We start from the raw sequence: 13,735 nt of genomic DNA, 5'->3' as shown, positions 1-13,735 counted from the left end.
TTGGACTGTCCTGCCAAGATAATGCCCCCCCCACCCCATCTGGGAGGCATCCGTGGTCACTGTGGCAACCGGGATGGTTGGAACAAAGGGCTTTCCCCCGTTCAAATTGTTGGTGCACAGCCACCAACTGAGGTCCTGCTTGCATCTGTCTGTGAGTAGGATGGGATGAGCCAGTGGAAGTCTTTGGAGAGACCACTGAACAAAGAGGAGCCATTGGAGAATTCTCATGTGTAATCTCACTAGAGGGACCAACATGATTGTTGCTGCCATGGTTCCTAGGAGTTGGAGATCCCATCTTGCCTTTGCTTGTCTGAGGGGCATCAGCATGTGTATCTGTTGTTGTAATACTCTGATCCTTCCTTGAGGTAAAAATGCTCACATTCGAATGGTGCCTAATTCTGCTCCTATAAAGGTGACACGCTGTGAGGGCAATAAGGCAGATTTTTCCCAATTTATTGTTATACCCAACTGGTGACATAGATTGATTGTAGTGTCCCTGGTTTGATCTAGTTGATGCCTGGTGGGAGCGGTAAGGAGCCAGTCGTCCAGATACAAAAACACCTGGAATCCCTGACGTCTCAAGTGAACCGTCACCACCGCCATACACTTGGTGAACACCCTGGGGGCTGTGGTGAGACCAAAGGGCAGGGCTCGAAACTGGAAGTGACTGGCTCCCAGCCGGAAGCGTAGGTGACTCCTGGATGATCTGTCCATTTTCACATGGTAGTAAGCACATCCTTGAGGTTGATGGAGCACATCCATACCTCCTCTCCCAACAATGGGAGAATCGATTGTAGTGTGACCATACGGAACTTGGACTTGTGTATGTAGTTGTTGAGTTGGCTGAGATCTAGTATGGGTCTCAGGTCCCCTGTTCTTTTCGGCACCAAAAAGAATCTTGAGTAAGTCCCTAATCCGATTTGGTCTGAGGGGACATGCTGGATGGCTCCTTTTTCTAGCAGCTGCGAGACCTCTGAGGCTGCTTGATCCCTTTGACTGGGTGGTACGTCTGGGATTTTTCTGATTGGCGGGGGTACTGATGAGAATGGAATGAGGTAACCTCCGGAAATTATCCGTAATACCCATTGGTCCTGGGCAATGCTTTCCCAGGCTTCCGGATATAAGGAAATTCGACCCCCGACTGGCTCCGGATAAGCGCAGTCGGGCACACCCTCAGGAACGAGAGTATGGAGAACCACGGAAGGAGTCGCGGTCTCCCGAATTGCGGGGGGCCCCCTCTGCCTCTTGGGCGACATCTCCCTGAATAACCCCCCCTCCCCTGACTCTGGAGGGGGGTTCACCTTGTGCAGCAGGAAAAAACCTCTGTGATTTCTTGAACACCCCCCCCCCACTGGGCCTTGGGGTAAGGCCGAGAAGGAAGGGAAAAATGGACCCTTACGGCAGACAGGTTCTTTCCCTCTTGCTCGCACCTGGTGAGGGTGTCTTTTACTTTGGTCCCAAACAAGGAGGAACCATCAAAGGGGGCGTCAGTGAAGGAAGACTTGAAGGCCTCCACAAAGTGACACAGGCACAGCCAGGCTTGCCTTCTAAGGATGACCCCTGAGCTTGCTGCCCTACTCGCTCCCTCGGCTGCATACAAAATGAGCCGCATGGATGAGTTGACAATAGAGTTGAGGGTAGAGACCTGGGCGTTACCATCTGGACCACCGCCTCAGGAACGTTACCCGCAAGAGTATCTCCTAACTCTTTGACGAGATCTCTCTGGAGCCGAGTGAAGTGAGCCAGGTAATTCAGTGACCATAATGTAAAGTTCGCTGATGAGAGGGTATGCTTCCCGTACCGGTACAGGGTCCTAGACTCCTTTTTAGGAGGATGGACGGATGAAGAAGACTCTGCTACTTCCTTCTGGGTGGCTGCTGCCACCACCATGGCATCTACAGGGACTCCTTTTGATAGAAACTCTTTGCCCTGGGGGGCAGAAAGAATCTTGTTGGGACGCCTGGGCACGGGCTCCACAGAATCAGGGTTCTCCCACACTCTTCGACAAATCAGGTCAAGGAGTTCATCGAAGGGTGGAGACACCCAGGAGGCAGATGGTTGAGCACCAAAAGCCTTAAGGAATACTGACTCCTCCTCGGAAGGGGCTTTGGAAGGCCAGTCATCTCTTTGTTTCAGTATCTTCAGGATATCGGAGAAGGAAACATCATCAGAGGATGACTTGGGGGACCCCTCCGATTCCTCGAGGTCAGTATCAGAGGTGAGAGACTCATCTTGGGAGTCTATGTGCTTCCTCTTGCACGTTTTCTTTCTGGGGGGCTCCTCAGGCACAAATCTGAGGGATCCTCAGAAATTTGGGGACCACTTGTGGGGGTATCCCTAGGCCCTGGTGCTCTGCTGTCCATGGATGGGTGGTGAACAGAAGCTCTCACCGGAGTGGTGGGTGACAGAGTGACCGACCCACCTGATGTAGCTGACGATCTGGCCAGCGCGGTCCGCATAGCCTCGAAGGCCGGCCCCCCCGAGTCTGAGGAGCGACCAGTCTCCGAAGCCATGACAGGTGCCGGAGTTCCCCGAGCCGATGCACCGAGAGGGAGACTCAGAACCGAAATAAGCCCCGATATGTCCCCCTCGGGCCCGACCGAAGAATCCCGAGTCCCGAACCCTGAGGACGGAGCCGACGGGGACGGATCCGATGCCGGTACCGATGGAGCTGAATGGGGCATCGGAGCCAGCCTAGAAACATCACATGGCGCGGAACACTGTGGCTCCGACGACAGAGATGTGCTCAGAGAAGGAATGATCAAAGACGGTGTCGGGACGGGCTCCGGAGTTGACTGGGTCAGAGCCGAAAATAATTTTGCCAAAACCGGTGACTGGTGGAGCCTCTGAACCACCCTATCCACATCCACATCTGAAAGGGTCCTGGAAGATTTGGAGGACAGTGATGGAGAATGCGATCTCCTCTCAGGAGAAGTTGGTTTGAGACTGGGCGATCGGCTCCTTGGAGGTTCCAATACAATTGGAACGTACGCCGGTTCCATTGATACTGAGGACAGTGGAGCCGAGGATGTCGATGCAGTTTTAGACATTTTCTCCGGTGGCTCCGATGAAGCTGACGGAGCCGGAGATCTCTTTTTTGACTTGCCAGATTTAGACTTGCCACTGGAAGCCGAATCCATAGCCTCTTCAAAAGAGGGTTTTAATAGTCCCTTTAAGATTAGCTTATTCTTTCTCTCTTGCAGAACTCTAGGGCTGAATGCATGACAAAAGCTGCAGGATTCCTGCAGATGGATGGCTCCTAAGCAGTAGACACAAATGGAATGCCCATCGGTTATGGACATTCTGTACCCACATTTTGAGCACTGTTTAAAACCCGAAGGTTTATGCTCCTTCGTATCCTTAGACATCTTAACTACTGCGCCCACAACGCAAAACCAAGTCAGTACAAATAAAGGCGGGAACGACACTAAGGTAACCAACACCAAAACAGTGATCAAACACACACAAAAACTCTAGCACAATCTTTGAACAAGGGATTGAAACACAAAGAGAGGGTAGCCGAAACATCTAATTTAAACGGTTTGGAGTGAACACAGAAGGCAACAGAGGAGAACTAGGCCCTCTAACTGAAACGGGCCTAGCCCGAGGAACAGTAAGAGGGATACCACACAAAAATCTCACAATCACAATACCTAACCCACCAGACAAAGTCAGACAGATTTAGACAAATAGCTATGAAAATAGCTTTTGATAGGAATCAAACTTTTCTTAAATCAAGAAAAAGAAGGTACTTTGCCACAGCCAAGTGAGACTACGTCCTAGCTACACGAGCGGTAAACAAGATCTGGGGATATGGAGCAGTGCACCATGGGATACCTGCTTAGCCCAGCCAATGAGAGACTTCGAGCTAGTAGAATCGGCCGAGTCAGAGCCGATATTCGGCTCCGAACCCACGGGTAAGAATGTGGGCGAGATAAGACTACATAACATCTATAGGTTGTACGAAAAGATTTATAAAGTCTAGGAAATCAAAAATTATGAAGTCATTGTTTGTTAGTTACATTAGACCCAAACCTGAGTATGGAATAACAATATGGACACCTTATAAAAAAGTAAGCATAAGTAAACTGTAAAGAGTACAGCGGAAATATATCAATGACATTCATGGATGTGAAAATTTAAGTTATTATAAAAGATTAAAACATCTGAACTTGTACAATGTCTCAGATAGATACTTAAGAGGTGACCTCATTCACACACACACACATATATATATATATATATATATATATATATATATATATATATATATAGGGCATTTAGAGACAACTACCTCTGTGAATGTTTAGGGTTAGCAAAAAGTGCATGGAACAGACTACCAAATTACATTAAAGCAAGTTCTAGCTTAGATATTTTTAAGAACAGCCTGGACACTTATTACAGGAAGAACTGTGTTGGTATATTGCAGGTTAGAAAGGAATTAATGTCCATGCTTGAAATATGGGTATGTATGTATGCATGTATGATGCAGAGAAATTCAATGCCACAAACAGAATCAGTTTTAACCCAGAAGGGATGACCTTTCTAAACATCAGTCTAAAAAAATGTTTTGTTTTCTCAACTGTCCTTTTAAACTTAGACGAAAAGGTGAGGAATACAAATAGTAAACAACTTAGATGAATGGGCAACAGAAAGTGTCATACCAAGACAACAAAATTAAACAGCTAGGGGCTAAAAAGTAGGTAATTAAAACATGAGGGAGTTGCATGTGGTGTTAGAAAAAGGAAGATGTAATTTTAGCAGAAACAGAAACATGAGCAAAACAAGAGTGACAATTCTTTCTATTCTTATTAATATATTATAATATATTCATATAATATTAATTAATATTTAGTATTATTAATCTATTCTCTCTCTCTGAGTCACATGCTTTTCAATCCCCCTCCCCCAAACTCACTGCCAATACACCAAATCTATCACCATACACTCTTAGGATCTATAGCCTAAACATCTATAACATGTGCAATAAAATATCTCAACTTCACACATGGGTTGCCTAACACATTCTAGATATACTAATCATAACAGAAGCTTGGCTTAAACCCTCCATCCCAAATGAAGAAATATCACCTCCCAGATACAGCAAGTTAAGATTTGATTATCTCTCTAAAGGAACAGGAGTTGTTGCAATATTTCACTCAAATAATTTCAAAATTACACCTTTTTCTCTAAACCAATTCCACAATTCTGAGATCTTTGCATCTTTACTGCACATAAATGACACAAAAGATTATACATGATAGTCCACCTTATAACACTAGTAACATTTCTATAATAGAAGACATAGTCTCTTGGGCCTCAGCTAACATCTCCTATGAAACACGCATCCTTGTTGATACAAACACTAATCGGACCTTCTGTAACTCTCATTGGTCCTTTACCAGTCACTCGCCCTCCTCCACTTTCTGCCAACTCCTCACCTACATACAACTCATCATTGCCCCAACTAGATGTAACAAACCCACAGACTCTTGTTCCATCACTGCTTGGATCCCTACCTAACAGCTTAAGTGACAATCATCCTACCTTAGTTATCCACACAAACATTTCTCCACTCAAAAATCTATCATCTTTAAGCAAGTAAGAAATCTATCTAAATTTTACAAACAAACATTCAAAGATTCGCTCTACTGGAATTTACTTAAGCACCTTCCTCTTGATGACAACCAAGCTCCATGGTTGATCCTACAAATTAAACAGTTTATTAGATAAAGAGATAAAGCTTTGAAAGAACAGAAAATAAATAAAACACCTGCATCCCTTCAAACATATCACACTCAAAGAAACTCAACAAAAGCCCAAGTTCTGTTTGACAAAATTAAATACTTTACTAATCACTAGACCCTATACAAAACCTCACCAACAACATTTTGGGCTGCTATATCTCATCTACTGAAACTAGTGGCAAACCCTTATGTCCCAACCCCCAATCTAACTCATTACACTATTCAATTCCTTGTGCTTTCAACTCTCACATCATTAGAACAGCAACCTCAATCTCCACCCCAGACTCGTCTTCTATCTCTTCCTTCCCTCCCACTCACAATAACATTCACAATTCTTACAATGTCCAACACATTTCCACCTCTAAAATTAAATTACTTCCCCCCCAACTTAAAGGGACCACACTTGTCCCAGATAACCTATCCTCAGAAAAACTCAAAACAGCAGCTGATGACACAGCTTATCCCACTTCCATCTAATAAATGGATCCTGTTAGGACTCGCTCTTTCCTCTTTGCTAGAAGCAAGCTTAAGTACAATCCCTCCATAAGACTGGAACATCAGTAGAACTAACCAGTTTTAGACCCATTGTCAACCCCCCACCCATCTAAGATAATGGAAGAATTCATTCACTGTCAGTTACTTGAACATCTTCTCACTAATAGCCTCTTATCTACATCCCAACATGGCTTCCCCCATCACAGTACTGATACTGCCATAACATCATTCCTTAATTTCATCCAACAGCATAATTAATAAAAATAATAACAACTTAGGTTCAGGTGTGTACCTAAACCTACCAAAAGTTTTCCCCATAGACTCTTACCCATACCTCTCAGTTTCTTAGTGCAAGAAATCTGTACAAAGCCTGACAAAAAGAGGGGACAAAGGCCCAAAAATAGAGATAGATTTTAAATATCGCTCTTAAAAACTTAGAAAGTTGCTAGAGTAACAGGGTTTGTGTTAATGTACATTTTCTGAAGGATATGAAGTCTGAAACTCAAATGTATGTTATTTAGTGACTTCAATCTTCAGATCATCCCAGTGATTTGTCAGAAAACCAACTTTTATGAGGAATAGACCAAAAATAAGAGGCAAAAATCTGGACATTCTGCGAAAATCTGGACAGTAGAGAAGTATGCTCTCACCCCAAACCTCTACAAAGACTTACTCAACTATGACTCACCAACTTGTCAATGGCCTGATCCTCAATGTCAAAATAAACCCTCATATTCTTTATTCCTAAAACCATTCAAAGTAAAATTCCTTCTTTTTCCCTAATACCTGTCAAAAGTATCAACATCAAAGTCATCTCTCACAATAAACACCTAGAGCTTACAATTGTAGGAAATGCCAAGTCTGATCTTTACATTCACCTCTCAACAACAACAAAAAAGAAAAATCAAAAATTGGGCCATCTATGCAAAGCCAAATCTTTTCTCTATGACTTTCCCAGAAAGTAGATCACATCTGCCTTTCTCCTTCCGTCTTCTACAGGCCATCTACTTTCACTAAACCATTCACTAACCAAACCCCAGCACTTGAAAAGACCTATAACAAAACAGACAAATTTTTATGAACTCACCTTACCAAAGTCTCCATTGCACAACCTTAAGACATCTAAAGCTAGAGCTGCTTAATATCCTTAAACCTAAGCAGCAAGACCATAAAATATTGCCCACTTCAAATAAATGATTCTCCCAAACACCATACGAGCTGGTACTCAGCACTCTGATCTCTCAGGTCAACTGATAAATTCCTGGCTACCATTACCCCAATAAATAACTCAAATGGGGATGCCCATATGCAAACTTTGGAATCTTCTGCCGACAATACATCACACAGTTTAAGCCTCTCCATCTGATGATGTCAATTTTCATTCTATCCTCAAATGTTGGGGTTCGGAGCTGATCCTCAGATCTGACTCAGCCATTATTAAAGTTTCTGGTAAAAAAGCTCTCAAGCTCCTCCCTTAGCCATAATGAACCAACCCCTAATATACCCCAGATCTAATTTGCTGCTTTTCATAAAATATGTTGTTAGCCATAGCTCTTGAGTGTTTGTAAGTTAAGTGATTATTTCATATTTTCTCAGCTTTGACTTAAAAATATATTTTATTCTCTTACTCTATACACTCTGCATAGTCTCCTTTACAATCACTGGTAAACATCTTTCTTTCCCTTATAATCCACTTCATACACATTAACGTATTTCTCTGTACCATTGTTGGTATAATGTTTCCCTTTTCTTTCTTTGATAAGTTAAAAATATTTTCCATATTTCTTTTCTTTTCTCTTCTGTTGGCCATCATGTCTGATAAGGGACCTGCTGGCTTCAAAAGTGTCAAAAGTGGGGGCATAAATTACCTCTTTCTGATGCCCGCACTTTATGTGTTTACTGTTTAGGTACTCAACACTTACAGGAGGATTGCTCTGTTTGTAAAACCTTCAACACAAGGGCCTCAGCAGACAGGAGAAATAAACTCACATTAAAAGATTGCTCCCTTCTTCATTCATTCAGAGAGGCTATTGCTAGGGCTAAATCCCCCAAGTCTAAGTCTCCAAGACCATCCACTTCTTCATCTCCCTCAATGGAGCCGCCAAAGAAGAAACTGAGATTGGATCCGAAAGTCACTCAGATCCAATCCCCCTCGGATCTGACCTTGTAGAGGAGAAAATATTCTCCTAGCTTGGATCCTGTGCCTTCAAGGGTTCCTTCCCTCTTCTGGAGAGAAACATCATTCCTGGTCACCATCCCTTGCTTCAATTCCCTCTAACAGATGAAGATGTGAACAAAATGAGGAGGAAATTCCTGTTGGTGCAGATACATATGGGTGTTCTCCCGGTTCCTACCCCCTCGGTTCAAGGAGTCCCTCCATCTGTGACACCTCCATTGACTACTCCCTCCCTGATTCCAGTTGTTTCAGAGTCCCTAGATCCAACCCCCCAGGGTCCATCTGGCTCAGATCCAAAGATATTATTTTCTATGGATCCAAAATCTACTGTGAGAGCACTGTCTCAGACTTCTTCTGAACTGGATGAGTTTCGCAGCCAAAGTTGCCTTGTTGGGACTGGGGCATTGGAGTAGACTCCAAGGTTTTCAGAGCTGTTTCTGCCCCTTGGAGCTTCGGCATTGGATAGCTTGGCTCTGACTTCCTCCTCAGGGAGATTGCTCTTGCAGAAGAGGGAGGCAGCAGTCCAGAAGCTTGCCTTCTCAGAGCTGATGTCTTTCTTCTCTCTTGAGTGGTCTGCCTTTGAGGTAGAGATGAGAGTATTCTCTGCTCCAACAGGATGGACAGATCCAAACCCCTCAGATCTCCAATATAGTTCCCAAATGTTTCTGTGCTTAGAGCCACATCATTCTACACCACCAGCTTAAGGCCTCCAGACCACCCAGCAGGGTCTTACAGTCTTTTCTGACACTTCACTGAAGCATTCCACAGAGGAAGCTCATCTCAAGAGGAAGTGCAAGAGAAGGCACTTGGACTCGCCACAAGAGTCAGTCACTGAGGATAATGATTTCAATGAGGTAGAAAGGTTCCCATGATCACCTCTGAAAGACATCTCATTTGGAGAATTTCTAGAGATCCTTAAACAGAGAAGAGGTTGGTCCTCCAGTAACTCTTCACTGGAGGAGTCAGTATTTCCTGGAAGCCTTCAAAGCTGGCTCGTCTACCTCCTAGTTACTCTGCCCACTGATGAGCTCATTCATTTGGTCTCTAGGTGGGCGTGGAAGGAACCTGATTCAGTTAAGCCAATCCTTAAGAAGCCAGAGCAGATTCTGGTTCCACCTGTCGGGAAGCAATTCTGGAGTAGGGGGTTCCAGTGGATGACATGTGCGTGGCAGCAGCCACAAGATAGGAAACTTGCTGAACAAAATGTATCTGTTCATCCCCCTAAAAGGGGAGTCTAAGGCAATGGAAAGGTTTGGGAAGAGTGTTTATTTGTCAGTGACCTTTGCTCTTAGGTTGCTGAACTATATGGCACACTTTATAGGCTACAAAGGGACTTGATCAAGGAACTTTCAAAATCTGTTTCAAGGACCATTACTCTGAGGTTCAATCGTCTGTGGCCACTCAGTTGGCAACCCTCCAATCCATGAGACATATCTCGTATGCAGACAAAGGTGCCTCATGGGCAGCAGGTTCAGGCATATCCATTAGGATGTATGCCTGGATTCAATTATGTGAATTTGCGAGCCTTACAAGTCATCGTTCATCAATGCTCCTTCTGACAGCAGTTCGTTGTTTGGCCCAAAAGTGAAGGAAACGCTCTTCAGGTGTAAAAAGGATGGAAAGACCATCTCTGCAGTGGGTGTTTGTTTTTCAACCTCCCAAGGATCCTTTTCTAGGACTCAACAGGGTGGTCAGAAGATGTGGTTCAGAAAGTCCCAGGGTCCTTTCCAGAACACACTTGGAGACAGTTCCCTTAGGGGCAGAGGGGGAACTCAAATGGACAATAATGCCCTCACAGCAGAGGAGGCCTTGAAAACCAGGTTTCCAGAGATGCTTTCTCTGACAGACCCATTCAACAAGGCCCGACTGTCCCCCTCTGGAGGCAATTGGAAGTCGACTATCCCTGCATCAGACAGCTTGGCTAGATTTAAATAGAGATACTTGGGTAAAGAGGATTAATTCCAGAAGCTATATAATTCCCTTTTCTCTGCCACCTCCAACTTTACCCAGAATTCTCTACGTCCCACCCTGTCAGATGAAAAAAGCAGCAATATAAATACAAAAGCTGATAGAAAAAATAATCTAAGAGGTTCCACCAGACCAAATAGAACCCAGAACTTACTCAAGATTCTTTTTAATCCAAAGAAAACAGGCGAACTGAAGACCAGTTTTGGATCTCAGAATTCTAAACGAGAGTTTGATGTACAAAGTTTTGGATGGTCATGGTTCAGTCCATTCCACCCTTCCTGGGCAAGGAAGAATGGATGTCCTCCACAAACTTTCATGATGTGTACTATCACATAAAGATGAACAGACAATCCAGACGGTATTTACATTTCTGGATGGGAGCCAGTCACTATCAGTTCAGAGTACTGCCCTCACCACACCCCCCAGGGTGTTCACCAAATGCATGGCAGTAGTAGCAGCTCACCTGCAGGGATTCCGAGTGTTTCCATATTTAGAAGACTGACTCATTACTGCCCTGACCAGGCATCTGCTAACATGAGCAAGGGATCAGGTTCTTCAGGTTTTTCTCATCTAGGAATAACCTTAATTACAAGAAGTCTCACTTACAACCAACTCAAACCTTGGAGTACATAGGAGCAGTTTTGAACACGATATCAGTCACAGCTTCTCTTCCTTTTTGAAGAGTACAGACTATCAGATTCCAGGTTATGAAAATAATTTGCAGTACCAAGATTAAAGCTAGCTTGATCCTTCAAGCCTTAGGATCAATGTCACTTGCCATAACCTTAGTTCCTCTAGCCAAATTTCATATGAGAATTCTTCAATGGATGCTAGCAGCACAGTGGTTGATTCTTTACCAGCAAATGTCAGCACAAATAAGAAGCACTCAGGGATGCAAGAGATATCCCTGGTGGTGGATTCAGTCAGAACTGGTTCTACAAGACCATCCTTTTATTCTCCCCCAGTCCAAGGCCATAGTGACCACAGACGCTTCCCAGACTGGTCAGGGGGGGACACATCCTACAGAAAACAGTCCAGGGGACTTGGTCACCTGAAAAGGCCAATTTTCATATCAATGTTCTAGAGGTGAGAGCAGTGCTCTTTGCACTTCAGACCTTCCATGATGCTCTCCCTTTAGGGACATCTGTGATTCAAACAGACAATATGTCAGTATTTCAGTGCATCAACAAACAAGGAGAAACCAGATCTTACCCCTTGTGCTGAGAAGCACTCAGAGTGGCAATAGGCGATCTCAACCAACTGCTTTCTCATAGCAATGCACAGTCCGGGGAAGTCCAATGTGGTAGCAGGCAAATTTAGCAGGTCCATTCTTGTCCATCATGAGTGGTCTCTCAACATGAAGTTGACAGAAATATTTTCCTTTAGTGAGACCAGCCTTGCTGCAATCTTTTTTGCTTCTCCACTAAACAACAAATGCAGCAGTTAATCTGCCCAAATCGCCCCTATGGGGGAGTCGTCAAGGGATGCTGTACTCCACAATTGGCTCCCGGTTATTCTATGCTTACTTGCCAATTCCCCTAATTCCAAAAGTCTTGCAGAAAGTTGCCAGATTGAAGAGCAAAGTCATCTTCACTGCACCTTACTGGCCTCATCAGATTTGGTTCCCCTTCCTATGGCCTCATCTGCTTTACCAACATTGAATTCTGGATCCGATTCCAGACCTCCTGTCTCACCCAAGTATGATTCATCCAGATATCTCAAACCTCAAGCTGACAGCATGGTTTCTCCAATTCCGTTAATAGCCAGATAACCAATGCTCTCTTCCCCCGTCCATCATATTCTTTTATCTTCCCATAAACCTTGTACAAGTAAATGGAAAAGGTTCATTTGCTGGGCACAACAAAAACACAGTGATCCCTTCTCAGCTCCTGTACATAGTACACTTGTATTTTTGGCAACAATTTTTAAGGACAGAGCTAGCTCCTTAATGATTAAAGTTCAGTTAGCAGCAAGCTCTAATTTTCATATTGGATTTGAAAATTCTTCTGTGGCCTCTTCTAAACTATGTATAACATTTTTGAGAGACACACTCCTGCTGAGACCCCATATATAGATCCTACTTCACCATAGGATATGAACTTGGTACTGCAGCCCTTAATTCATTCTCTCTTTGAACCAGCAACTAAATGTGATCTTAAGTTCCTGACCTATAAAAATATCTTTTTAGAGGCCATTACCTCTGCTAGAAGAATTTCAGAATCCGTTAATTTGCCAGTTTTCTTTCCAAAATTTGCAAATAAAGATGGATGAATATATGCTGCATTTATTGGATGTTCACAGACAATTATGCTTTTAATTACATAGGACAAAAGAAATTAGGAAAACAGATCAATTATTTGTGTCCTTTGCAGATTCTAAATTAGGCAAACCAGTCTCAAAGGTAACTTTAGCCAAATGGCTGACAGATTGCATATCATTCATCTATAACAAATTAGGTCTAATCTTAACAAAACCTCTGAGAGCCCACTCAACTAGGTCCATGGGAAGTTCTTCAGTGTTTCTATCTAGAACTTCTATGGATGATATATGTGCAGCTGCAACTTGGGCAAATCACTCATTACAAACTGGATCTGGTCTTAAGGGGAAGAGCAGCCTTTGGTTCAGCTGTGGTCATGAATATCATTCCTTAAAGTCCACCTGGGATTTTAGGTAGCTGGGGACTCTGTCCCAACAGTTGAGGATAGAATGAAAATTGGCAACATCAGATAAAGAAGTTATGTACATACCATAACATTCCATCTGTGTTGTCCATTTTCATTCTCCCTCAGCTTTCCGCCACCAGCCCCCCCCCCCCCCAATCCTTATCACAATAGGCTTCTGGAAGAACAAGATGTTGTAAGGAAACCACTGTCCTAAATGTTGAGCTCCAGATATAGTTTCTTCTGTATGACGCATTTAAATATACAGACACACACATGTGTGTGTGTGTGTGTGTGTGTGTGTGTGTGTGTGTGTGTGTGTGTGTGTGTGTGTGTGTGTGTGTGTGTGTGTGTGTGTGTGTGTGTGTGTGTGTGTGTGTGTATATATATATATATATATATATATATATATATCTATATATATATATATATATATATATATATATATATATCTGTATAAATACATAATGTAAACGGGTTCACTACGAAATTTTGAAATCCAAAATCTCGAGTTTTAGAATATCGAGTCCAGAATCTTGAGATCTTGGAATCTCAAAATTGTGAACCCCCCAACACAACCCAACACACTAAAACGTGTATGCAAGCCCCCTTGCACCCCCCCACACCCCCAACTTAAATATACCAACTCCGAGAACACACTACAGTGAGGACAAGGGAAATCTCCCAGT

The sequence above is a fragment of the Protopterus annectens genome, chromosome 13.part0 (genome assembly GCF_019279795.1).
Source record: "Protopterus annectens isolate FY-2018-M chromosome 13.part0, PAN1.0, whole genome shotgun sequence".
In the NCBI taxonomy this organism is placed as follows: Eukaryota; Metazoa; Chordata; order Ceratodontiformes; family Protopteridae; genus Protopterus; species Protopterus annectens.
The sequence above is the reverse complement of the archived record's forward strand: the minus strand, read 5'-3'. Positions refer to the sequence as shown.